This window comes from Ovis canadensis, chromosome 26 (genome assembly GCF_042477335.2).
Source record: "Ovis canadensis isolate MfBH-ARS-UI-01 breed Bighorn chromosome 26, ARS-UI_OviCan_v2, whole genome shotgun sequence".
Lineage (NCBI taxonomy): Eukaryota > Metazoa > Chordata > Mammalia > Artiodactyla > Bovidae > Ovis > Ovis canadensis.
In genome coordinates this window covers 59266395-59290185 of record NC_091270.1, presented here as the reverse complement: position 1 = coordinate 59290185, position 23791 = coordinate 59266395, and the positions used below count along the sequence as shown (strand labels likewise).

The 23791-nt window shown below is 42.8% G+C and overlaps 1 protein-coding gene, 1 long non-coding RNA gene and 1 other non-coding gene across 4 annotated transcripts in view; all 3 read right to left on the bottom strand.

Annotated features, from left to right (window-relative positions):
• Positions 1 to 1018, bottom strand: part of LOC138430916 (uncharacterized) — a 28170-nt gene extending 27152 nt beyond the window's left edge. Inside the window, exon 1 of the long non-coding RNA XR_011253449.1 lies at positions 860 to 1018. This is a non-coding gene — a long non-coding RNA (uncharacterized lncRNA). The remainder of the gene's footprint in view (positions 1 to 859) is intronic.
• The window catches only part of ZNF385D (zinc finger protein 385D), a 1001169-nt gene that overhangs the window by 742411 nt on the left and 234967 nt on the right, over positions 1 to 23791 (bottom strand). The window lies entirely within an intron of this gene.
• On the bottom strand, positions 16198 to 16270 carry TRNAG-UCC (transfer RNA glycine (anticodon UCC)). Its single transcript has one exon. It is a non-coding gene; the product is annotated as a tRNA-Gly (tRNA).

Here is a 23791-nt window from a genome sequence, read left to right as displayed (position 1 = left end):
CAGGACACTGGATGAAATCACCAAGGAAATAAAACAGATAGAATGATAGTTCCCCTGAGATTCCGAGGTCAGGGAGGAGAGGAGACAGCAGACAGACAGAGAAGACTGTCCAGGAAGGGGGGAGAAGAAGCAGACGAGGAGAGGCCTAGGGCAGGTCACCCTCGCTGAGAAGGGAGTGATCTGCCTCCTGTGCGTCAGATGAGAGGAGGGCTGAGCTGACCTGCTCACCAGCACAGCGTCGCCGGTCACCTCCAAGAGCAGTCTGGGGACAAGGTGAAGGCAAGAAAAAAGTGGGGGAGAAATTGGAGGCCGCTAATGCAAACTGCTCTTCCAAGGAGGTTTCTACAAAGGGGAAGTGCGGTGTAAGGTAGAGGGGAAAACGAGGTGACAAGAAGTATTTTAAGATGAAAGAAAAATGCGATGTTGGGATCATGATGCAGAACATCCAGCTGAGAAGGAAAAGGTCGTGTCAGGAGACACTGGGGTCAACCACCGCAGGATGGACTCGGGCCAGGAAAAACAGGACCTACGGCGGCAGGAGGGAGGGGGATGCAGGGGGGCGAGGGAAAGGGTGTTTGTCCAGAGAAGGAGGAATGAGGGGAGCTCGAGGGGGCCCTGGCGGTGGCTTCTGTTTTCACAGCGAAAGAGGAAGCGAGTTCACGGACAGAGAACCAAACGGGGAGAAAACTGGGCAGGTCTGGGGAGTGAGGGGAAGTATGAGAGTCATCCAGTGGATCGAGAGAAAAAATACACCAGGGCAACACGGGACTCCCGGCAGCTTGTGGAGCTCAGGGCAAGTCAGTGATGCTGACGTCAGCAGGAAGCAAGCCAGCCTGGGCCTCTGTGCTGGGGTACTCACCCGCCTGGGTGCAGGGCTGCAGCAGGGAGGGGATCGGCCGGTGCTCCAGGGAACATGCAAGGGGGTGACGGTAAAGGGAATAGTGTGACTTAAGCTAGACAAGGAGAGAACTAAGAACAAGAGAGGGAAAGCTTCCCTGAGTAGATGGCAGATCAATGCAAGAGGCTGTTTAGCCCAAAGGTATTTCAAAACGCACCTCGATATGCACGCAGCCAGGGTCCAATCAAGCACATGGCCTGCGGTACCGCCCTGCCGGCCCAGCGGCTAGGACTCCAGGCGGCCACTGCAGGGGGTGCTGGTTCAGTCTCCGCTCCCTGGTCAGGGAACTAAGCACCCTACACGCTCAGGGACACAGCCAAGGGAATTTAAAAATTAAAAAAAAAAAAATTAGAAAACATGTTGCTGCGGCTGAGTTGCAGAGACGTCACTGAACAGGAGTAGGAATGAACGGTCTTTAACTTATTGACACTGCAGAAACTTATTGCCTAAGGACTGAGCACCCTGGAAATATTAATACTTAAAAAACGCAATAACGTAGCCATAGGTCTTTAACAGTAGCTGATCTAAAAGTCAGTAAACGTATATTTACAGAATATAGTAGTGATTTCTTCCTACTCTGTGATTCCAGAAAATGTACTTTGTATAAAATATTAAAAATATTTCAACACATAAGGAAGAGATTAACTAGTCTAAGTCATTCCCTGAAATTGTTATCTTATGAAAATATTACACAATAGACTCAGACTGTGTAAATACTGTGAAGTTGTCTTAAATTATTCCTTTTTAGAATGAAGAAGTAGAGCAGAAAACCGTCACTGTCCCCCCAAGGAATAAAATTCAAGATCTTTATAAAGCCTCCTAAATGGCTTATTAGCTTAAAGTGCCGTTAACTCATCTCTTTTAATAAAACACTAGCTAGCTTTACATAAATGATTTTTTTAAATAAAAAGCCCTCAAATACTCCTTTCCTGGTAGGAATAAACAAACGGTGGTATTTTTAAATAGTATTTTGGCTCTGGGACATAAGTCATAGCATCAACATCTTCTTTTCTTCATCCCCACAAATAAAGTTTCCTTAATATTCTACTCGATAACATGGGGACTGTGAGATTTATGAAAGCAGATCAACCAGGCTGTGAAGGTGAATATTCAACACAGACTCTGTGTGCACGTGTGTGTGTGTGTGTGTGTGTGTGTGTGTGTGTGTGTGTGTAGAGAGACAGAAAGAGAAGGGAAGGTTCTATACAAAACAGCAATCCCCAAATGGTGTGATTTTATTTTATGCACAGTGCAAGGGCCACATTAAAATAATACAAATGATTAAGAAATTTACTACAGATCACATTTCCAGTTTGAGGCAAGAAGAGGCACGTTCTACCTCATTGCTTCTGCTAAGTACAAGTAAAACCCCTGATGAAAGATATGGAGCGAGCATCAGAAGACTGAAGGAGAAAAGAAGGCAGGCTGGCTGGAGACCTCAGCACTCAAGGAAAGGTCCTTGGCGCCCTCCCTACCTTTCAGTAACGCTGCTGAGTCAGCATTCTCAGCTGCAGAGATGGTGGGGTGGACAGCAAGTGATCAACCTCACCACAACCAAGAAGTAAATAAAGGAGAGCAAAAAGCAACTCTCCCCATCCGCCTCCAGAATAAAAGGAGGGGGATGCGAGACGAAACTGCCGGTGGAAAGGAGTCCTCACTCTGGGTATACCTTTCTGAGCAGACCCATGAGTGACCCACACAGGAAAACGAACAGAACATTCAACAATGTACAGGAAAGCAGGACGGGAAAACGTTGAAAGAAAATCAGAGAGAACCAATAGAAAACATGTAACCCAATGATAAATTTATCAGTGCTAACGTAGCAGTAATTTCATTCAGTGTAAATAGCTGAAACAAACCAACAAAGACAGACTATCAGAACAGATTGAAAAACTGACTCAATTAAGTACAATCTATAAGAAATTAGGGATTTTCAATTACATGGAGGGTTGGCACTCCTAACTCCTATACTGTTCAAGGATCAACTGTATTTATACCCAATGGACTATTATTCAGCCATAAAAAGAAGGGAACGCTGCCTTCTGTGAAAATATGAGTGGACAGGGACGGCATTCTGCCAAGTGAAATAAGTCAGAGATAGACACTCTATGTATTGTCTCACTTACATTCGGAACCTAAAAAAGTCACACTCCCAGAAACAGAGTCGCGTGATGGTTGCCAGCGGCTGGGATTTGGGGAAAACGGGAAAATGTTGGTTAAAGGGCAGAGAAAGGACTCAGAAAAGGAAAGTGGACGGCAATGCCGCAATGCCGCGTGCTCTCTAGGTGCCCCACCTCCGTCTGCTCATGCAACACCGCACACCGCACACAGTGAGACTGAGGCTGAATAAGCAGCGCTTACTTGCCAATACTTGTTGCGAAATACTTCTCACAGTATGCAGCGCTAAGTAAGCAAAACTGCATGGAGTCAGTAAGCAGTGCAGCCGGGACAGCCCGACGGCCGAGGCCAGGCTTCAGCCCAGCCACAGTCCCCTCTCTGACCTCCACTCACAACTTTTCATTAGCGAGTCAATAAACTCAGGCTTTAAGTTGTCAGTTTGAGGGTTGTTTTTTTTTTTACATCTGCCACTAAAATTTCTGATAACACAGCACCATATTAAGAGTGATGCCAAGCACACTGCATAGCAGCAGGCCACTGTGTGAAGGTCCCTCCTCCTCCTCTCCCCAAAGGCAACAGGCGATATGTATGTATTTTGTGTGTATGTGTGTGTTTGTGTGTTAATAAAAAGAAAACGATTGCTCTCATGGGAAACGTGATTTTATTTGGTATACACGTTCCAGACTTCCCTGGTGGCTCAGATGGTAAAGTGTCTGTCTACAATGCGGAAGACTCAGGTTCAATCCCTGGGTCGGGAAGATCCGCTGGAGAAGGAAATGGCAATCCACTCCAGTACTACTGCCTGGAAAATCCCATGGACAGAGGAGCCTGGTAGGCTACAGTCCATGGGGTCACAAAGAGTCGGACATGACTAAGCAACGTTCCTGTTCCTGTATACACGTTCCAAAGTCTTTAAAAAATTATTTTTTATATGTAATTACTCTTTACATTGGGCTTCCCAGGTGGCACAGTGGTAAAAAAAAATCTGCCAGCCAATGCAAGAGACTCAAGAGACACATATTTAGTCCCTGAGCTGAGAAGATCCCCTGGAGAAGGAAAAGGCAGCCCACTCCAGTTTTCTTGCCTTGATAATTCCATGGACAGACGAGACTGGTAGGCTATATATAATCCACGGGATCCCCATGAGTCAGAAGCAAATGAGCAACTGAACACACACGTTCTTTAAAATGCGACCATGCCACTGTTAGGATATATCATACAATTAACAGTATCTTAAAATACATGGTTGTTAAAAGCTCCCATTCTAAGAGAAATTCAGGTTGAAAACAAGGCAAATAAAAATGCTGTTACTCAGAGTAAAGTATTTTATACTATTAATAATAGCTAACAAATTTGTTTTTCAAGTACTCTGGATGAAAGTTTTCTTTTTCTCTTTCTGACTCACTTAACTCTGTATAACAGGTTCATCCACCTCATGAGAACTGAGTCCAATCTGTTCCTTTGTATCACAGCTTCTTTATCTATTCTTCTGTTGATGAGCATCTGGGTTGCTTCCATGTCCTAGCTATTGTAAACAGTCCTGCAATGAACACCGGGGTACATGTGTCTTTTTCAATTATGATTTTCTCAGGGTCTATGCCCATAGCGGGTGTGCTGGATCGTATGGTAGTTTTATTTCTAGTTTGGTTTTTTTTTTTTTTTATCTCCATGATGTTCACCATAGTGGCTGGGTCAGTTCACATTCCCACCAACTCTGCAAGAAGGTTCTCTCTTCTCCACACCCTCGCCAGAATGTATTGTTTGTAGATTTTTTGATGATGGCCATTTGGACTGGTATGAGGTGACATCTCGTTGTAGGTTTAATTTTCATTTTTCTAATAACGAGTGATGCTGAGCATTTTTTCATGTGTTTATTGGTTGTCTGTGTGTCAAGGGAAATGTTTATCCAACTAAATGCAGATTTCCAAAAACAGCATGGAGAGACAATAAGGTCTTCTTTAAAGAGCAGTGTATAAAGCTAGAAGAAAACAATAGAAGGGGGAAGTCTAGGGATCTCTTCAGAAAATTGGAGGCACCAAGGGGACATATGCCCAAAGACGGACACAATAAACAATACAAACACGAGAGGCCTAGTAGACGTAGAAGAGATCAAGAAGAGATGGAAGAATTACATAAAAAAGACCCAGATGAACCAGGTGACTGGGATGGCGCGGTCTCCACACAGAACCAGACATTCTGGAGTACAAAGTCAAGCGGGCCTTAGGAAGCACTGCTGCTAATAAAGCTATTGAATGTGGTGGAATCCCAGTAGAACTATTCAAAGCCCTAAAGGACGACACCATAAAAGTGTTGCATTTGATATGTCAGCAAATCTGGAAGACCCAGCAGTGGCCACAGGACCAGAAAAGGTCAGTCCTCATCCCAGTTCCCAAGCAGGGTAGTGGTAGAGACTGTGCTGAACATGGGATAACTGCACTCACCGCCCATGCTAAGGAGGCCGTGCTTAAAATCTTGCATGCTGGGCCTCAGCATTATGCAAATCAAGAACTTGCAGATGTCCAAGCTGGACTTAGAAAAGGAAGAGGAACCAGAGATCAAATTGCCAACATTCACTGGATCATAGAGAAAGCTAGGGAATTCCAAAAAAACATCTATCTCTGTTTCATTGACTATGCCAAAGCCTTTGAGTGTGTGGATCATGACAAACTGCTAAAACCTCTTAGAGAGATGGGAATACCAGAGCATCTTACCTGCCTCCAGAAAAACCTGTATGCAAGGCAAGAAACTATCAGAACCCTGTATGGGACAACTGATTGGTGCAGGATAGAGAAAGGAGTCTGACAGGACTGCCTGCTGTCACCCTGTCTGTTTAACCTATACACTGAGCACATCATGAGAAATGCTGGGCTGGGTGAGCTACAAGCTGGAACCAAGACAACGCAGGAGAAACATCAACAACCTCAGATATGAAGGTGATACCTCTCTAATGACAGAAAGCGAAGAGGAACTAAAGGGCCTCTGATGAGGGTGAAGGAGCGGAGTGAAAGAGCTGATTTAAAACTAAATATTAAAAAAAAAAAAGATCATGGCATCGGCCCCATCACTTCACGGCAAATAGAAGGGGAAGAGGTGGAAGCAGTGACAGAGCTTCTCTCCTTGGGCTCAGAATCACTGCAGATGGTGACGGCAGCCGTGAAATCAGAAAATGTTTGCCTTTTAGCAGGAAAGCTACGACAAACCTAGGCAGTGTGTTGAAAAGCAGAGGCACCACTCTGCTGACAGGCCCCTGTGGTCAAGGGTGTGGTCTTCCCAGTCGTCACGTACTGGTTGTGCATGCTGGACCGTAAAGAAGGCAGAGTGCCAAAGAATTGATGTCTTCAAACTGTGGTGCTGGAGAAGACTCCTGAGAGTCCGCTGGAGAGCAAGGAGGTCAAACCAGACAATCTTAAGGGAAATTAACCCTGCATACTCATTGGAAGGACTGATGCTGAAGCTGGAAGTCCAGTATTTCGGTCATCGGATGTGAAGAACTGACTCATTGGAAAAGTCCCTGATGCTGGGCAAGATTGAGGGCTGGAGAGGAGGGCATCAGAGGATGAGAGGGCTGGACGGCATCATCAATGCGATGGACATGAACTTGGGCAAACTTTAGGAGATGGTGATGGACAGGGAGGTCTGGTGTGCTGCAGTCCATGGGTTTGCAAAGAGCTGAACACATCTGGCCAACTGAACAACAACCACAATGTCTTCTTTGGAGAAATTTCTAGGTCTTCTGTCCATTTTTTGATTGGGTTGTTTGCTTTTCTGATACTGAGCTGCATAAGCTGCTTGTATATTTTGGAGATTAATCCTTTGTCAGTTGATTCATTTGCAATTATTGTCTCCCTTTCTGAGGGTTGTCTTTTCATCTTGTTTATGGTTTCATTTGCTGTGCAAAAGCTTTTAAGTTTAATTGGTCCCATTTGTTTGTTTTGTTTTTTTTCATTTCCATTACTCTAGGAGGTGGGTCATAGAGGATCTTGCTGCAATTTATGTCAAAGAGTGTTCTGTCTATGATTTTCTCTAAGAATTGTGTATATATATAGTTTCCAACCTTACATTTAGGTCTTTAAGCTTTTAGTTTATTTTTGAGTTTATTTATTTTTGTGTTTGGTATTAGGAAGTGCTCTAATTTCATTCTTCTACACATAGCTGTCCATTAATGCATATTCATGGAATTTAGAAAAATGATACTGATGAACCTATTTTCAGTACAACTACAGAGAAGCAGACGCAGGGAACAGGCTTGCGGACACAGTGGGGGAAGGAGCACGCGGGGGGAGGCGAGAGCAGCATGCAGACACGCACATGACCATGAGGGAGGCAGACGCACGTGCAAGTGTGTGTGCATGTGTGCGTGTGCATGTGCATGTGTGTGCATGTATGTGTGTGCATGTGTGTGTATGCATGTGCGTGTGCATGTGTGTGTGCATGTGTGTGTGCATGCGTGTGCATATGTGTGTCCGTGTGTGTGCATGTGTGTGTGCGGTGAGTGTGTGTGTCTGTGTGTGTGTTTGTGTGTGTCTGTCTGTGTGTGCCTCTGTGTCTGTGTCTGTGTGTCTCTGTCTGTATCTGTGTCTGTGTATCTGTGTGTGTGTCTGTGTGTATGTGTCTCTGTGTCTCTGTGTGTCTGTGTGTGTGTCTCTGTGTGTCTCTGTGTGTGTGTGTCTGTGTATCTCTGTCTGTGTGTGTCTGTGTGTGTCTGTGTGTGTGTCTGTGTGTGTGTATGTGTGTGTATCTGTGTGTGTGTCTGTGTGTGTGTCTCTGTGTGTCTGTGTGTGTCTGTGTGTGTGTCTGTCTGTGTGTGCCTCTGTGTCTGTGTGTGTCTGTCTGTATCTGTGTCTGTGTATCTGTGTGTGTGTCTGTGTGTATGTGTCTCTGTGTCTCTGTGTGTCTGTGTGTGTGTCTCTGTGTGTCTCTGTGTGTCTCTGTGTGTGTGTGTCTGTGTATCTCTGTCTGTGTATGTCTGTGTGTGTCTGTGTGTGTGTCTGTGTGTGTGTATGTGTGTGTATCTGTGTGTCTCTGTGTGTCTGTGTGTGTCTGTGTGTCTGTCTGTGTGTGCCTCTGTGTCTGTGTGTGTCTGTCTGTATCTGTGTCTGTGTATCTGTGTGTGTGTCTGTGTGTATGTGTCTCTGTGTCTCTGTGTGTCTGTGTGTGTGTCTCTGTGTGTCTCTGTGTGTCTCTGTGTGTGTGTCTGTGTGTCTCTGTGTGTGTGTCTGTATCTGTGTCTGTGTTTCTCTGTCTGTGTGTGTCTGTGTGTGTGTGTCTGTGTATGTCTGTGTCGTGTCTGTCTGTGTGTATGTGTCTGTCTGTGTGTGTCTGTGTGGGTGTGTCTGTCTGTGTGTGTGTGTCTCTGTGTGTGTGTCTGTGTGTGTCTGTCCATGTGTGTGTGTCTGTATCTGTGTCTGTGTTTCTCTGTGTGTGTGTGTCTGTCTGTGTGTGTGTCTGCGTGCACACGCACACGTGCACTCGGTTGTGTCCAACCATTTGTGATCCCATGGACTGTGGCCGGCTGGGCTCCTTTTGTCTGTGGAAACTTTCGGGGAAGAACACGGGAGCAGGCTGCCTTTTTCCTCCTGCAGGATCTCTTGCGTCTCCTGCATTTGAGGCAGATTCTTTGCCACTAGTGCCACTTTGGCACTTGCTTTATGACTGAAGAGCTCCACCTGGTGCTCTATGACACCCTGGAGGGGTGGATGGGTGAGACAGAGGTTCAGGGGAGAGGGGAAATATGAATACCTGTGGCTGATTCCTGAATGACAGAAACCAAAACAACATCATAAAGCAATTATCCCCCAATTAAAAATTTAAAAAAAAAACTTTTAAAAATTTTTTTAAAAAGAGCTTTGGATGGAATTTTCAAAGGGGTTAACATGAAATCAGTCAGTTCAGTTCAGCCGCTCAGTCGTGTCTGACTCTTTGTGACCCCAGGAATCGCAGCACGCCAGGCCTCCCTGTCCATCACCATCTTCCGGAGTTCACTCAGACTCACGTCCATCGAGTCCGTGATGCCATCCAGCCATCTCATCCTCTGTCGTCCCCTTCTCCTCCTGCCCCCAATCCCTCCCAGCATCAGAGTCTTTTCCAATGAGTCAACTCTTCGCATGAGGTGGCCAAAGTACTGGAGTTTCAGCTTCAGCATCATTCTTTCCAAAGAACACTGAGGGCTGATCTCCTTTAGAATGGACTGGGTGGATCTCCTTGCAGTCCATCCTGATAAAATAATTTTTTCTTTTTAAAAGAATAACATGAAACTGAAAGCCAAGGCTATCCATCAGTAAAGTGTTTGTTAATAACTAAAAAAAAAATCACTTTAAGCGCTAAATATTAAGATACGCACTCATAAAGAACAACAGGCAATAAAATGTTTCCAAGTTCAAAAATTTTCTCAAAGTAAGTTCAAATTATTTTGAAGCCCCAATAATCAGTCAAATCCTGCCCGCAAGGTAAATATATAAAACTGACACTGTGACCCAATTTTTCTTAGAAGCACTTTTATAAAATCTATTAGAGGCCAAAGTGCCCTTTTTAAGTTTGTGATGATTATGTGATTTTGGGGAAAAAGAAAGATTTCATTCTTGGTGATGGACAGGGAGGCCTGGCGTGCTGTGATTCATGGGGTTGCAAAGAGTCGGACACGACTGAGCGACTGAACTGAACTGAACTGAACTGATGCAAGAACTTGGTTAATATGTATTACATTTGAAATTTCTGTAATACCACAGAAGGACTTCGCAATTTTCCATGTACGTCTGTGCAGAAAATATTTCTTCCTCCATAAGAGAGTCAGGGCTGACTCTGAAACCTCCTACCCACTTTCCCTGCATTTACCATAGCATTCGGTGATGAGTGAGGCTTTCTTCTGTAGTTACTAAAAAAGAGGTGTTCTCTTTTACTGAGCTTAGGATTGGGGAAATGGAAGCCCAGAGCTGTAGGCAATGCCATCTTCAACTCAGAAAAACCTGACTCCAGGAATGGGTATTTAAAACAAGGTTTCTGAGGCCAAGACAGGGTAAATATTTCATCTCTGCAATTACTGTTGTTAGGACTGTTAATCATCAAAATATAGCTTTACTATAGCTTATTCTTTTGATTCAATAACATTTTAGACTGAGGTGCATGCATAGAATTCAAGTTGTGTAAAATCTGTGTAACGACCTTAATATAAAACTGCATAATTCAAGGAAACTCTACTGAGTTAAAGTGTATGCTTTTAAAATTTGTCTTCAGCCATGCATGATGGAGGGATCAAATCCAATTAAGGACAAGTTCACCAGCCCTAAAAGAGCAGAGTCAGATGCAGTAAAAAGCCTTCCGCTTAAATGGGCTCCACTTAAACGAGCTGCACTGCCGCTGCTCTGCCATGCCACGCATTTAAGCACTTAACTGTGTTGCTTAAAGGACAGAACCACTTACTCAGCACCACCCAGCTTCCTTTATTAAAGTGGAGACCATATTTTCAGTCATTTCTTGGAAAACTCTTCAAACTGCAGAAGGAAATGGGCATGCTACGTTGCTCCAGTCATGTCCGACTCTTTGTGACCCTAGGGACTATATAGCCCGCCAGGCTCCTCTGTCCATGAGATTCTCCAGGCGAAAGTACTGAAGTGTGTAGCCGTTTCCTTCTCTAGGGGATCTTCCCGACCCAGGGATCAAACCTGCATCTCTTATGCCTGCTGTACTGGCAGGCAGGCTCTTTACCACTAGCACCACCTGGGAGGCCCAGTGAAACAATGTAGGTTACCGAAAAAGCTCCCTTGGTATTATCCTTGCAGTTATACAGCAAGATCCACGTATATGAGTCAGCGATTAAAGCTAAATTTAGTTTCAAAAAAGACACTGCTTTCATGTTCAAAATAAAATTGAAGTGAAAGCTTTCCTAAGCAGAGCAGGAGTGTGCACTCTTCTGGATGGCCCTGCACAGTGCAGTCTCCACGGCAGGAGTTACATACGGCTTGTCCTGTGCGATGGGCTTACTTTTATCTAAAGTTATATTTCTCTCCCTCTGAAGGTGTGAAATTAATAGAAAGTGACCATAAAAATTTTAGCAACGTATGGTTGCTTTCCAAACTTTCTGAGAAGCATCGAATGGCTTCCTAAAGACAGATGAACAAATGCCACAATTCAAGGGAGGGGAGACCATGACCTCAGACAGCCCCAACGTGCTCCTGCCTTCTGTCTTTCGCTTTCCCACAAACATGCAAACCCCTGTTTCGGATGGCTCCAGGGGCTGCACAGGACTGCCAAGTATAAGTAACAAGGGCCGTGGGCCAGATCTTTGCTGCCCGCACTGTGGTCAGAGGACCAGTTGCAACATCATTACCTAAAAGCTGATTTTAATTATTGAAACTCAGGCCCATCAAGGGCTTTCCTAGTGGCTCGATGGTAAAGAATCCCCCTGCCAATGCAGGAGACACCGGTTTGATTCCTGGTCCGGGGTGACCCCCTAGAGAAGAAAATGGCACCCCACTCCAGTATTCCCTGGAGAATCCCATGGACACGGAAGCCTGGCAGGCTACAGTCCGTGGGGTCACAAATAGTTGGACAGGACTGGATCACACACGCACACAAGCCCTTCTCACTTCCCATGAGATCTGTGTACAGGTCACCTGAGGGGTCCCTGGGCCATTTTTCTAAGGACACTATAAACAGTAAAATCTATGATTATACATGTTAGTTTCCCAACCTGGGCTTTTCTCCCAGCAGATTATAGTGTTTAACAAGGACTAACCATCATTATAGCCACAGCTTATTGTACTGAAAATTCACTGCCCGTTTGTACTAAATACATGATATACATTACTATTGAATTTAAAAATTATTGCTTCTGAGATGATATGTATTACACAGGGCAGTGATTCTCAAACAGCCTGTAACAGAAGCGCCTAAAGAACTCTTTAAGACACAGATTCCTTGGCTACCCTCAGTATTTCTGGTTCAAGAACTCTGGGGGAGGCTGCAAAGAACCGCACTTCACCCAGGTATTCAGGTGACTCTAACTGGACGCACTAAGAGAGAGCCCCCAAATACAAGTATCTGTCAATTTGGCCACCTGAGCTGGGATCACAGATGGAGGCAAATTCTTCACCCACTTTTACACCTTTTATTGGCCAGTTCTAGGCTTCTGTCTGTGTCCCTCTCCTCCCCATAGTGAGCACTGCCCACTTTCTCCTCCCATCTAAGGACACATATGAAAAACAGCATACTTGCCCCACTTCTCCTCCTCTTGCTGTCCCTAAGTCTTATAGCTTTTGGTTTTGATGGTATCAGAGTAAAGCACAGCAGAGTGTCAGGTAATCAGTATATAAGAAACGTTCCAGAAATCTCACATCCTCAGAGTGTATCCCCTCGACTTTTAGTCTAGGTTTAATATAGAATTAAATTCCTATTAAATTCTGGGAGCCCTTAGATTCAAATAATTCAGAGTCACTTTGGAGGGGAAAAAAATGAATTAAAATTCACATCTTTGGATGAAAAAGAGACTGTTCGGACAAAAGTGAGAAAAGTGAAAGTCGCTCAGTTGTGTCTGATTCTTTGCGACCTCATGGACTACAGCCCACCAAACTCCTCTGTCCAGGGAATGCTCCAGGCAAAAATACTGGAGTGGGCTGCCATTCCCTTCTCTAGGAGGTCTCCCCCACTCAGGGAGTCATCCCAGGTCTCTTGCGCTGCAGGCAGATTCTTTACTGTCTGAGCTACCAGGGAAGCCTATATTGTTGGAATACTTCCACCTGCATTGTCTCTTTTCCTTCTTTCCAGAAGCTTATTGAACAGGCAAAGTAAACAAAATAATGCCATAAATAATTAGAAGGAACTGGAAAAAGAAATAGCAAAATAAGTCTCAGTTTATGAATATCCTCCGTATAAAACAGCCACATTTCTATCTTTCCTTACAAGTTCAAACAGGGCCTTACACACGTCTCCAAGCTACACAGTAATTGTTACTTATTTGTGTTTGTGTATTATAGACATACATATATATATATACATAGTTTTATTGCTTTATTTACATAAATATTCCTCAGTAAAAAAGAGTATGTTCATACCAGATTTTACTTACAGAAATTAAGTGGTAGATTCTTGGAATAGCCTCCCTAGAATTTTTTTTTTCTCTTAAGTCAACAATGAATTCTTTTTGAAGAGAATTCTCTTCAATTCTCTTCTCTCTAGGTTCTGAATAAGAAATCTTCCCATAGAAGACAAACCTTGGAGTATTCAACATTGATTATTAAGTAAAATATAAATATTGTTAATGTCTTCCCTCAAGCCACCAACCCACTTAATTTGATAACACATTTAATTATAGAAGGATAGGGACCATGGTGAAGATATGACTTACCAAGCTTGTTCTGAACCCACATATTAGTTTTTAAAACATATTTAATATGCTAAGTGGAGCATCCAGAGTAAAATGCAAATAAATAGAACTAGAGTAGGCTTCATCTGAACAGCACTCATGTGAAAATTCCAACCTATGTGATCATGTGTGAAGTGATCTGGGGCTGGTCCCTTGGGAGACAGTCTGACTGAACACTGAGCCTCTTGGAAAGGTTTATGCCCTGGGGACAAAAGCCAAGCCTCTGGGAGCACTGAGGGGAAAGATCACTCGAAGGTCACATCTGCTTATGGTGTGCACTCACTAACAATATTTAGCTACAGTTATTTTGAACACTTTTGTCTTTCAACCCTGAAGTGAGGATTAAAAATGATTACCCACGCCTATTAAGATAGTAGACTCTAACCTGGTTTTGCCTGCATCTGAATGCTGCCAATGAGTTTCATACTTGCTTGTGCTCTTGTCTTGCGGAGCTGGGTCCTTCTGATGCAACTTGAAGAGCTGTATTTAGCATTTCTTGTTGGGCAGGTCTAGTGGCGAGGAGCTCCCTCAGCTCTCATTTGTCTGAGAAGACCTCGTCTCCTCTCCGTTGTTGAAGGCTACTCTTTCCAGGTTCACTGGCTTGGTTGGCAGGGTCTTTTCCCTTTAAGCATTTTGAATATATCATCTCACACCATTCTTGCCTTCAAGGTTTCTGCCGAACCTTGTGTGTAACAAGTCACTTTTGCTGCTTTCAGAATCGTCTCTGACTTTTAATGGCGTGATTACAATGGGCCTCCGTGGAGGTCTCCGCGACGGGTCTCCATCATCCACTCTACGATCCGGGCTTCCCCGGTGGCTCAGTGGTAAAGAATCCACCTGCCCCGCAGGAGACAGGCTCAAACCCCGAGTCAGTAAGATCCCCGGAGAAGGAAATGGCACCCCACTCCAGTACTCTTGCCTGGGAAATCCCACGGACAGAGGAGCCTGGAGGGCTGCAGTCCATGAGGTCCAAAAGAGTCGAACACGACCCAGCGACTAAACAACAACAATCTCATGACCCAGCAATTTCACTTCCGGGTGTAGATCCAGAGGAAATGGAATCAGTGTCTCAAACAAACGTCTACACTCCGTGTTCACTGCAGAGTTATTCAGGATAGGCGAGAAACAGAAGCATCTTAGGTGTGCACATGTGAGTGGATGAAGAAGACTGCGGGGTGTGTGTGTGTGTGTGTGTGTGTGTGTGTGTGTGTGTGTACAAGCTGACCCTTGAATAACATGGGTTTGAACTGGAGTGGAGCCACTTATACCTGGGTTTTTGTTGTTGTTGTTCAATAAATAGGTTCTACAGGATCTGCAGTTGGCTGAATCTGAAGCTGTAGAACAACAGATAAGGAGGTTTATACAAAGATATGTTATTTCTTAGCTATCTAGTCAGGATTTTCAAGTACCTTGGGGGTCAGCACCCCTAACAGCCACGTGATTCAAGGTTAAACTGTGTGTCTGTACATAAATACACACACAATTTGAAATTATTCAGTCTGTAAAAAGAAGAAAACCCTGGTATTTGAGACAGAATGGATGAAGCTGGAGTATACAATGCTAAGTGAAACGGGCCAGACACAGAAAGATACCTACTGCAGATTTCACTTCTATGTGGAACCGAAAAAGCAAAGCTCGTAAGAACACAGAGTAGAACTGTGGTTTCCAGGGGCTGGGAGGTGGTGTGGGGGAAATAGGGAGATGTCAGTGAAAGGGTACAAAGATTTAGTCATGCGGGATGGTAAATTCTGGATGTCTAACACAGCACGGTGACTATAGCTAATACTGCAGTATACACAGGAAATCCCTTAAGGGTAAGTCTTAAATCTTCTCAGCACATACACACATAACAGGGTAGCTATGTAGAAGCAACGAAGAAGTCATTTAGCTTGATCATGGTAATCTTTTCACAGTTTATCCAGATATATAAAAACATTAAGTTGTATACCACAATATGTAAAACTTATATATGTCAAAGACGTCTCAGTAACGTCGTCTTTAAAGAGAAGACCGGTTCGCAGACTGGCCTAAGCCCCAGCCCACGTGGGCTTCCTTTCAGGGAGAGAAGCTGTGGAATGAGCGATAAAGTAAAGTCTTTTTATTTTTAATACTGAGCCCTCACTGTGGAAAATATGAAGAGGATATCAACACGTCATTAGCACAATTGGCAATCTCCTCGGTCCTTTGGACTGCACTGAAAATAAGACTGGAAATATTATTAAATGCACAGCAAACGTAACCCACGGTATATACTTCTGACATCTCCATTACGTCGTTAAGATTCTCTTTCTCTTCGCCCTACAACAAGTAAACATTAAGTTTGCTCCCCCTTTCTTCTTTCTTTTGGCTATTTTATAATTCCCTCAACTGTAGCTGTGCTACCAGTGGGGATAAAACCCGTGTTGAAGTAGTACAAATTGAATGTGCGTGTAGATGAAGTTATCATTTTTGTTAAGCTCTGATCAGTTTTTCCTCTGTTCAATTTCTTAACATCAACCACTCTATTCCAAGCACACAGCATACAAACAGGGCTCTAATGGAGAACCTTGCTAATTCCCCATTCAGACTATATTCACTATTCTGTTCTTCCTGCCAGTGACATATTTTGTACCGATTGTCTTTGTTAGAAGACTAATCTTCTCTGGAATTCAAAAATATTAATTATTGATCAGAACTACTATTACCTATGCACGTGTTTGCTTAATATGTGCTAAGGAAGTTAAACATTCTTTTTCTGTAATGTATTACACTTCCCAATGATTGTTTTCTAGAAGAGTGTTTATTTATTTGTTTAAGCTGCACTGCACAGCATGTGAGACCTTAGATCCCCAAGCAGGGATCGAACCTGTGCCTTCTGCATTGGAAGTGCAGAGCCTTAACCACTGGACCACCAGGGACATATCAAGGAAGTGGAATACTCTTATATTAATTCTGCTTTTATTCTTCTACTTTTGAAACCACAGTCCTTCACCTCTTACTCACCGATGAGTTCACACTATCTTCTGTACTATATACTGCTATTGAATCACTGAAAATCCTGAAATAAAAGCACATGTGGTTTTTCATCACCTATCCTCTCTGAGGTAAAATCTTGACTTGAAATTTATGCATTTTCTCAAAGATGGCAAATTTTAAGTGACTGGTAAGTATTTCTTGCTCACATCTTTGATTTCAACGTTGTACCTGATTAAAAGGTTTGCAAATGAGCCGTGCATGCATTATGCTTCCTTTGTCCTTCGATCTGCAAGATAATATCTTTCTCAACTTGGATACAGTCTTGGCACACATTTTATCCCCCACAAAGGATTCTGATCCTACATTAAATGTCAGTAAGTGAAGCTGCCTTTACTGAAGCTTCTATAGGTGAGATGTCAGAAGATATCACAGCACACGTACAAGGCAACAAATTAAAAATTCTGATCAGACACATCTATCTCCTCTGCCTCTCTCATCCTGATCTCCATCAAACCATTTACTTTCTGACCTTTCTGGCTTGTAGTCCCTAGACTCACTTGCTGTTCACTTTTCCAGGATTAGGCTGGGCAGGTCAGTTATGTCCCAGCTTCTGCTGCAAATCAGTGTACATAGAGTCATCATGATGTTCATCGAATGGTGAGCCCTACACTGCAGGCTACCTCAGATCAAAGTTAGAGACAGTCTGAAATTTTTCTGGAAACCTTAAGGAATAGGGCCCTTTCCCCCTACCTCTGTATTTTCTTGTTTGCATTTAGCTTTATTGTGTTACCTCATTTTCACCTTATTTCCTTTATATTTTCTGAAATTCTCTGTGACCCCATGGACTCTTTGTGACCCCATACAGTCCATGGAATTCTCCAGGCCAGAACACTGGAGTGGGTAGCCTTTCCTTTCTCCAGGGGATCTTCCCAACCCAGGAATCGAACCAGAGTCTCCCACATTGCAAGTGGATTCTTTACCACTGAGCTACTAGGGAAGCCCTTGCTCCCTTTATATTTTCCAGAAATTCCTCACTGTTTTACTGTTCTCAAGCATGCAACGCTGCCACATATATATTTACTTCTGTTCCCAAATTTCTTGTGTTGTATCATTGCAGTTTTGAAAACAAGGAGAAGAAATACATGTATCTGAGCTTCTATCTTTGAAAATTGTGTCAAAGTTTCTTATTTAAACACTGAAAATTCACATTTTAAAGATCTATTTAATGATTACTCTATTGTACCTTCGTTTTTATTTGTATTATTTTATTCATTTTTAATTGGAGTATACTTGCTCTCCAGTGCTGTGTTAGTCTCTGCTGTACAGCAAGCAACGTGAATCAGCCACAAGTGTACACTGACCCCCTCCCTCTGGGGCCTCCCTCCCCTCCATCCCCATCCCGTCCCTCTAGGTCTCCACAGCTCACCAGGCTGAGCTCCCTGAGCTGCACGGCAGCTTCCCATCAGCTGGGTTTATGCGCGGTGACGCACATGCCGGGGCCGCTCTATTTGCCCCACCCTAGTGTACTTTCCTGCACACACACACACACACACACACACACACCCCTGCTCATACCACTGCTTAGTGTTCTTGAGAAACACAGACAAAACGATGAAGTGTGACATGCCCGGAGTGGAGCTTTAGCCACTACGAAGCCAGTTATGGGGCTGACCTCCAAATGCAAGGCGACTCTTTCAGGAAAGGGAAATCCATCCCTGAAAGCATCCTGTCTCCAGTGCCTACTAACACTGTTGCCGTGCAGTGAATTGCTTTCCGAAGAAATATAAACGAAACAGAACTAACGTGGCAAAACATACTTTCAAACCTAGACGAGCAGGAAAATGCTTATTTTTCAAAGATTAGGGGGTAGAGAAACACTACGATGGGAAGAGGTCACTGTTGAATGTGGTTATTGACTGAAGGGGCAAAAGGCGAGGAAAGAAGAGGTGGTTGTACCCCCGCTAAACAGAGTGAGGCTCAGATGGGCCATAAAATTACTCCGTACCCCCAGCTTATACCACCACCACTGCAAGCTCTCAGTTCTTGCAATTCTTCAGTTCAGTTCAGTTCAGGGGCTCAGTCATGTCCGACTCTTTGCGATCCCATGAATCGCAGCACGCCAGGCCTCCCTGTCCATCACCATCTCCCGGAGTTCACTCAGACTCACATCCATTGAGTCAGTGATGCCATCCAGCCGTCTTATCCTCTGTCATCCCCTTCTTCTCCTGCCCCCAATCCCTCCCAACATCAGAGTCTTTTCCAATGAGTCAGCTCGTCGCATGAAGTGGCCAAAGTACTGGAGCTTCAGCTTTAGCATCATTCCTTCCAAAGAAATCCCAGGGCTGATCGCAATTCTTCTAACGTCCCCAAATACACACCCCATATGGACACAGAATCACAAATGAAACTCTTCTATCTCAAATAAATCCTGTTCTCAAGCTAAATGGCATGCATTTAATTCATCCGTTTCTCTCTTCAAGTTTCCCTTAAGGTCGTTTCATCTATTTTTTTCATACAAACAGTGGTCATGAGGAACTTGAGTACACTTTTCTTGGGCACAGTGCCAGGATCTCCAGACAGGGGTCAGCCTAGATTATCAACCTCAGCTTGTAAAACCTCACCATTATCCCAGTAAAGAAGTGTTTCTTCAGGACACAGATTAGACAAAGAGATCTCTGTGTCAAAAAAGATGGTTTCCTTCAATGGACTTACCAAGTCCAGGCCAAGCAAGTAGCTGGAGACCAGAAATCTGTCCCTTTTAGAATAATCAATGTGTTTGCTCTCTCTTTTTAAAGGTTTTTCAATAGAGATTTTTATTAGAATATTTTATTAGAATAACCCTTTAAAAAGGTTCTAAAACATTAAATAACATTTATTTAATTTTATTTCTTAAAAGTTAACATGTGCATAACAGGAAACCAAAAACACAAGAAGCAGAAAGCAACGTTATCCATCAAAACAAGCAGTTTACCTCTGATGCATCCTTCCGGGTCTCCTTTATGTATTTACACAACTAAGCATCCGTTTTTGTATAATTAGGATCATACAGTTATATACCATGCTTTTTCACACATCATGAATATTCACCATTTCAAACTCCCAAAGCTATGAACATTTTGATAACTAAAATTACACTACCACCAACTCAGTCTAGAAGGAGAAAAACTGTGCCTTTCTTAGAGACAAAAATTTTAAACAAACAAACAAAAAATGGCAACTGGCCTGTAATTAAAGATGTTGGCAGAGTTATGATTAAAATGCTACGTTCCCTTCACGTTCAGTTACAAAAATGAGACATAAAGCAACAGAGTTCACAAAATATAATGCTTCTAAGAGGATTAACTGTCTGATCTAAACTATTAAAGTATTAGCAAGGAGGTATGTTTCCATTGAACTAATCAACAATGTATGCCTATTTTAAGGGAGAAAGAAAAATCAGTAACCAACGCCAGAGACCTAGTCACAAACTGAATATGGTCCAGTTAGCATTTGTCACTTTTACCATATTCTTATCCCTCAGACATAAAAAGAAACTTAGAAGACTCAAGTAACAACAAAATAACTTACCACATAATGTTGGCCAATTTAGCATCAGCACTTTTTTACTGCCTCCTCTTGGCTGAACCTTCTGAAGGATATGGTCGATAAGAGAGAAGCGTGAGCAGAGCAGCATTCCTAATTGCCACACTGCAGTATGTCATACACCAATATAGATACAGCAGTATCAAGAAAGCAGCTTTCATTATCAAATGAGAGGGAACACTATGAACCCACAAAGGTATTACTACTACTAAGTCGCTCTAGTCATGTCCAACTCTGTGCGACCCCATAGATGGCAGCCCACCAGGCTCTGCCGTCCCTGGGATTCTCCAGGCAGGAACGCTGGAGTGGGTTGCCATTTCCTTCTCCAATGCATGAAAGTGAAAAGTCAAAGTGAAGTCACTCAGGCATCTCAGACTCTTAGCGACCCCATGGACTGCAGCCCACCAGGCTCCTCCATCCATGGGATTTTCCAGGCAAGAGTACTGGAGTGGAGTGCCATTGCCTTCTCCAACAAAGGTATTGGCAAATTCTAATTAGTTTATTGACATTTGACATTCTACAAAAGCATGAATGGTACTTGGAGATTAAAAGATGAGACAAACTTATATGTAAATGAAACATTTAACACACACACATATATAAATATATAGATATCTATCCTTATGACCCAGCAATCCCACTTCTGGGCATACACACCGAGGAAACCAGAATTGAAAGAGACACATGTACCCCAATGTTCATCGCAGCACTGTTTATAATAGCCAGGACATGGAAACAACCTAGATGTCCATCAGCAGATGAATGGATAAGAAAGCTGTGGTACATATACACAATGGAGTATTACTCAGTGGTTAAAAAGAATTCATTTGAATCAGTTCTGATGAGATGGATGAAACTGGAGCCGATTATACAGAGTGAAGTAAGCCAGAAAGAAAAACACCAATACAGTATACTAACACATATATATGGAATTTAGGAAGATGGCAATGACGACCCTGTATGCAAGACAGGGAAAGAGACACAGATGTGTATAACGGACTTTTGGACTCAGAGGGAGAGGGAGAGGGTGGGATGATTTGGGAGAATGACATTCTAACATGTATACTATCATGTGAATTGAATAGCCAGTCTTTGTCTGACGCAGGATGCAGCATGCTTGGGGCTGGTGCATGGGGATGACCCAGAAAGATGTTTTGGGGAGGGAGGTGGGAGGGGGGTTCATGTTTGGGAATGCATGTAAGAATTAAAGATTTTAAAATGTAAAAAATAAAAAACTAAAATAAAATAAAATAAAATTAAATTTAAAAAAAAAGAAGCACAAAAAAAAAAAAAAAAATATATAGATATCTATCTTAAGACATGAGGTATCAGAAAACTCTATGAAGCTATTTTAATTAACGACCAATGTTGCAAGACAGGGAACACCTTTGTAGATTGAAAATCTACTGACACTTTAAACCTTACCTAGGATAATCGATGGAAAGAGAAAAGAGAATAGATCAGTGAAAGCTAGAAAGTACAATTTTATTTAGCTTCTTTGTTAAATAAAAGAAAATTTAATGCTAAGGGGATAGACAAGGGCAATGACGCTCACAATTTATGTGCCACAAAACAATGAGCACCAAAAGGGTCCGGAACACTGTAGACAAAACTGAATTATTCGATGGCAGTTTCAGCCCAATAAAACTAGACAACCAGGCTTAATAAAATAACTCAAATATGACAAAGACGGTGCTTATAAAATAAAGCTGCCACAATCTGTCAACTTATTACTCGGTCTTTCAATGAGCATTAGCAAGAGTTTAACCATGGTGAGCCCTGAAACTGAATGATATTAGTTGGCCACAGGAGCTTTTAACAACCTGAAAGTTGTACCCTTTGTGATATGTATTCCAAAATGCTCTTGTGAATCAAAGAAGCATTTTTAGGCTAATGTTCAAATTCCTGTCTTCTGATAAAAATCCTTAGGATGCTTCATTTTAACTTTTCATTTTATTCTTCATAATGATGTTAAGGCTTTCCCACTATAGAATATATCACATAGTTGGAAAACCAAATGACAAACGTAAGCAAAACCTTAACATCAGCTAGAAATCTCAACCCCCTAATTAACTTCTTTATGGTAATTAAAAATAGGTAGTCATAAAAGGCAATCATCTATAAACACTACGATACTATAATGCATGTAATATTGTACATATAATATCGCTTATTCATATTTACTTGCATACCTGGTAGAATGGTGACAGAAAGATTAGAAGTAATTACCTTTGTGGGATTCTTGATGACTTTTGTTTTACTTTTGTACATTTATGAACAGCTCAGACAGGACATTATTATCAGAAAATAATCATTATTTGCAAAACATACATTTCCCGTAAGTATAAAATCAAAGACCTTTTCCAAATAGAAAGAAAGGCATGCATGCATGCAGATTGTATTGGAATTTCTTTGGTTTACAGTTTTCATGAAAGTGTGAAGAATGCAATCTCTGAAATAAGTGAAATTCTAGACATTTAAGCAATTTTTAATTATGTAATACCTTTATGCCACTTCTGTATCTCACCTCATCTTCAAAGAGTGTGCTAACATAAACATAAACGCATTTCTAGAATAATATGTAGCAGTAAATTCCACTGCACAAAATGTCCTCTGCAGTTACGCTGGTGAAGAAAATTTAGGAAACGTCAGTTTTCCTGTAATAATGTAAGTTAAATGCTTTAAAAATGACACAAACTCAATCACATAAGAAAACACCAAACACACGGCATAACTTTGTTGACAGAAGAGTGTGAGTCTACCGTGGAGGTGCGTGTATCATGGCGATGCAAACGTGACAAACTTAACAAGTGAACAGAGTCATTTGGCCAGTCTCTCTGTCCCTTTGATCTCCCTGGCTAACATGTCTTTAAAGCAGATGTAGTGACAACTGCTTTGTGGAAATGCTGACTGGGTGCAATAGATGGTGTGTATAAAAGAAGTGGAACATAACAAATACGAGTTCACTGTTGTTCCCTCGGCATTTTCTGTAACGAAGCTTAAATACAGGCTTAGATGGAAAACACACGTGGGGGATATTAAATGCTGGTGCTTTCGCACAATGAGGCACATGATGCATATCACTTAGGGATATATGGGAAGCACCTGCGATGTCTTGGGTGCATTCCCAGGAGGCAGACTCCTTGTGGGCAAGTGGTGGATAAGTGACCAGGAAGTGAGAGGCAGGAGGAAAGCAGATCTGGGGGAAGGTGGGCTGGACTTGATAGAATTGCAGCCATGTTATCAGTAAAGCTGAAGCTGGAATGGCCTTTTGAGCCAAGAAGGTGGGAGGTTTTGCTCCAATGAAGGAACAAATTCAGAAGAGCTAGCCCCCTTCACGTGAAGGCAGTGCTTGGGGAGTTCCGCAGACAACACTCTCAGTCACCAGGCGGGACCTGGGGACTCAGGACAACATACACGCATGGGCGGACACGTGTCCTTGGTAACATAACTTCCGTCAAGAGGGCAGCAACTGTCAGAAAGCGAAGTCAGTTCTCACCTGTGGGACCAGGGGCCCCTGCCTAACTAGCACACACGGTATATGTTTTCACTGCAATCTTCAGAAGGCCATTTTAGATAATAAGTCAGATGGCGTGAGGAATGCCACATTTTGCTCAGAAATACAGAAACCATATTTTAGCTAGGGTGATGTCCCTCTCGTTTATCCTTGTTCTGTTTCCACATATGTTAGAGTACGCCTGTAGGCGTGAAAGTGAAGTCGCTCAGTCATGTCCGACTCTTTGCACCCCCATGGACTGTAGCCTACCAGGCTCCTCTGTCCATGGGATTTTCCAGGCAATAGTATTGGAGTGGATTGCCATATATAATGTTCTACAGTCATCCAGAACCAGTGCTACTAATTTTTTCCACTTAGACAACCT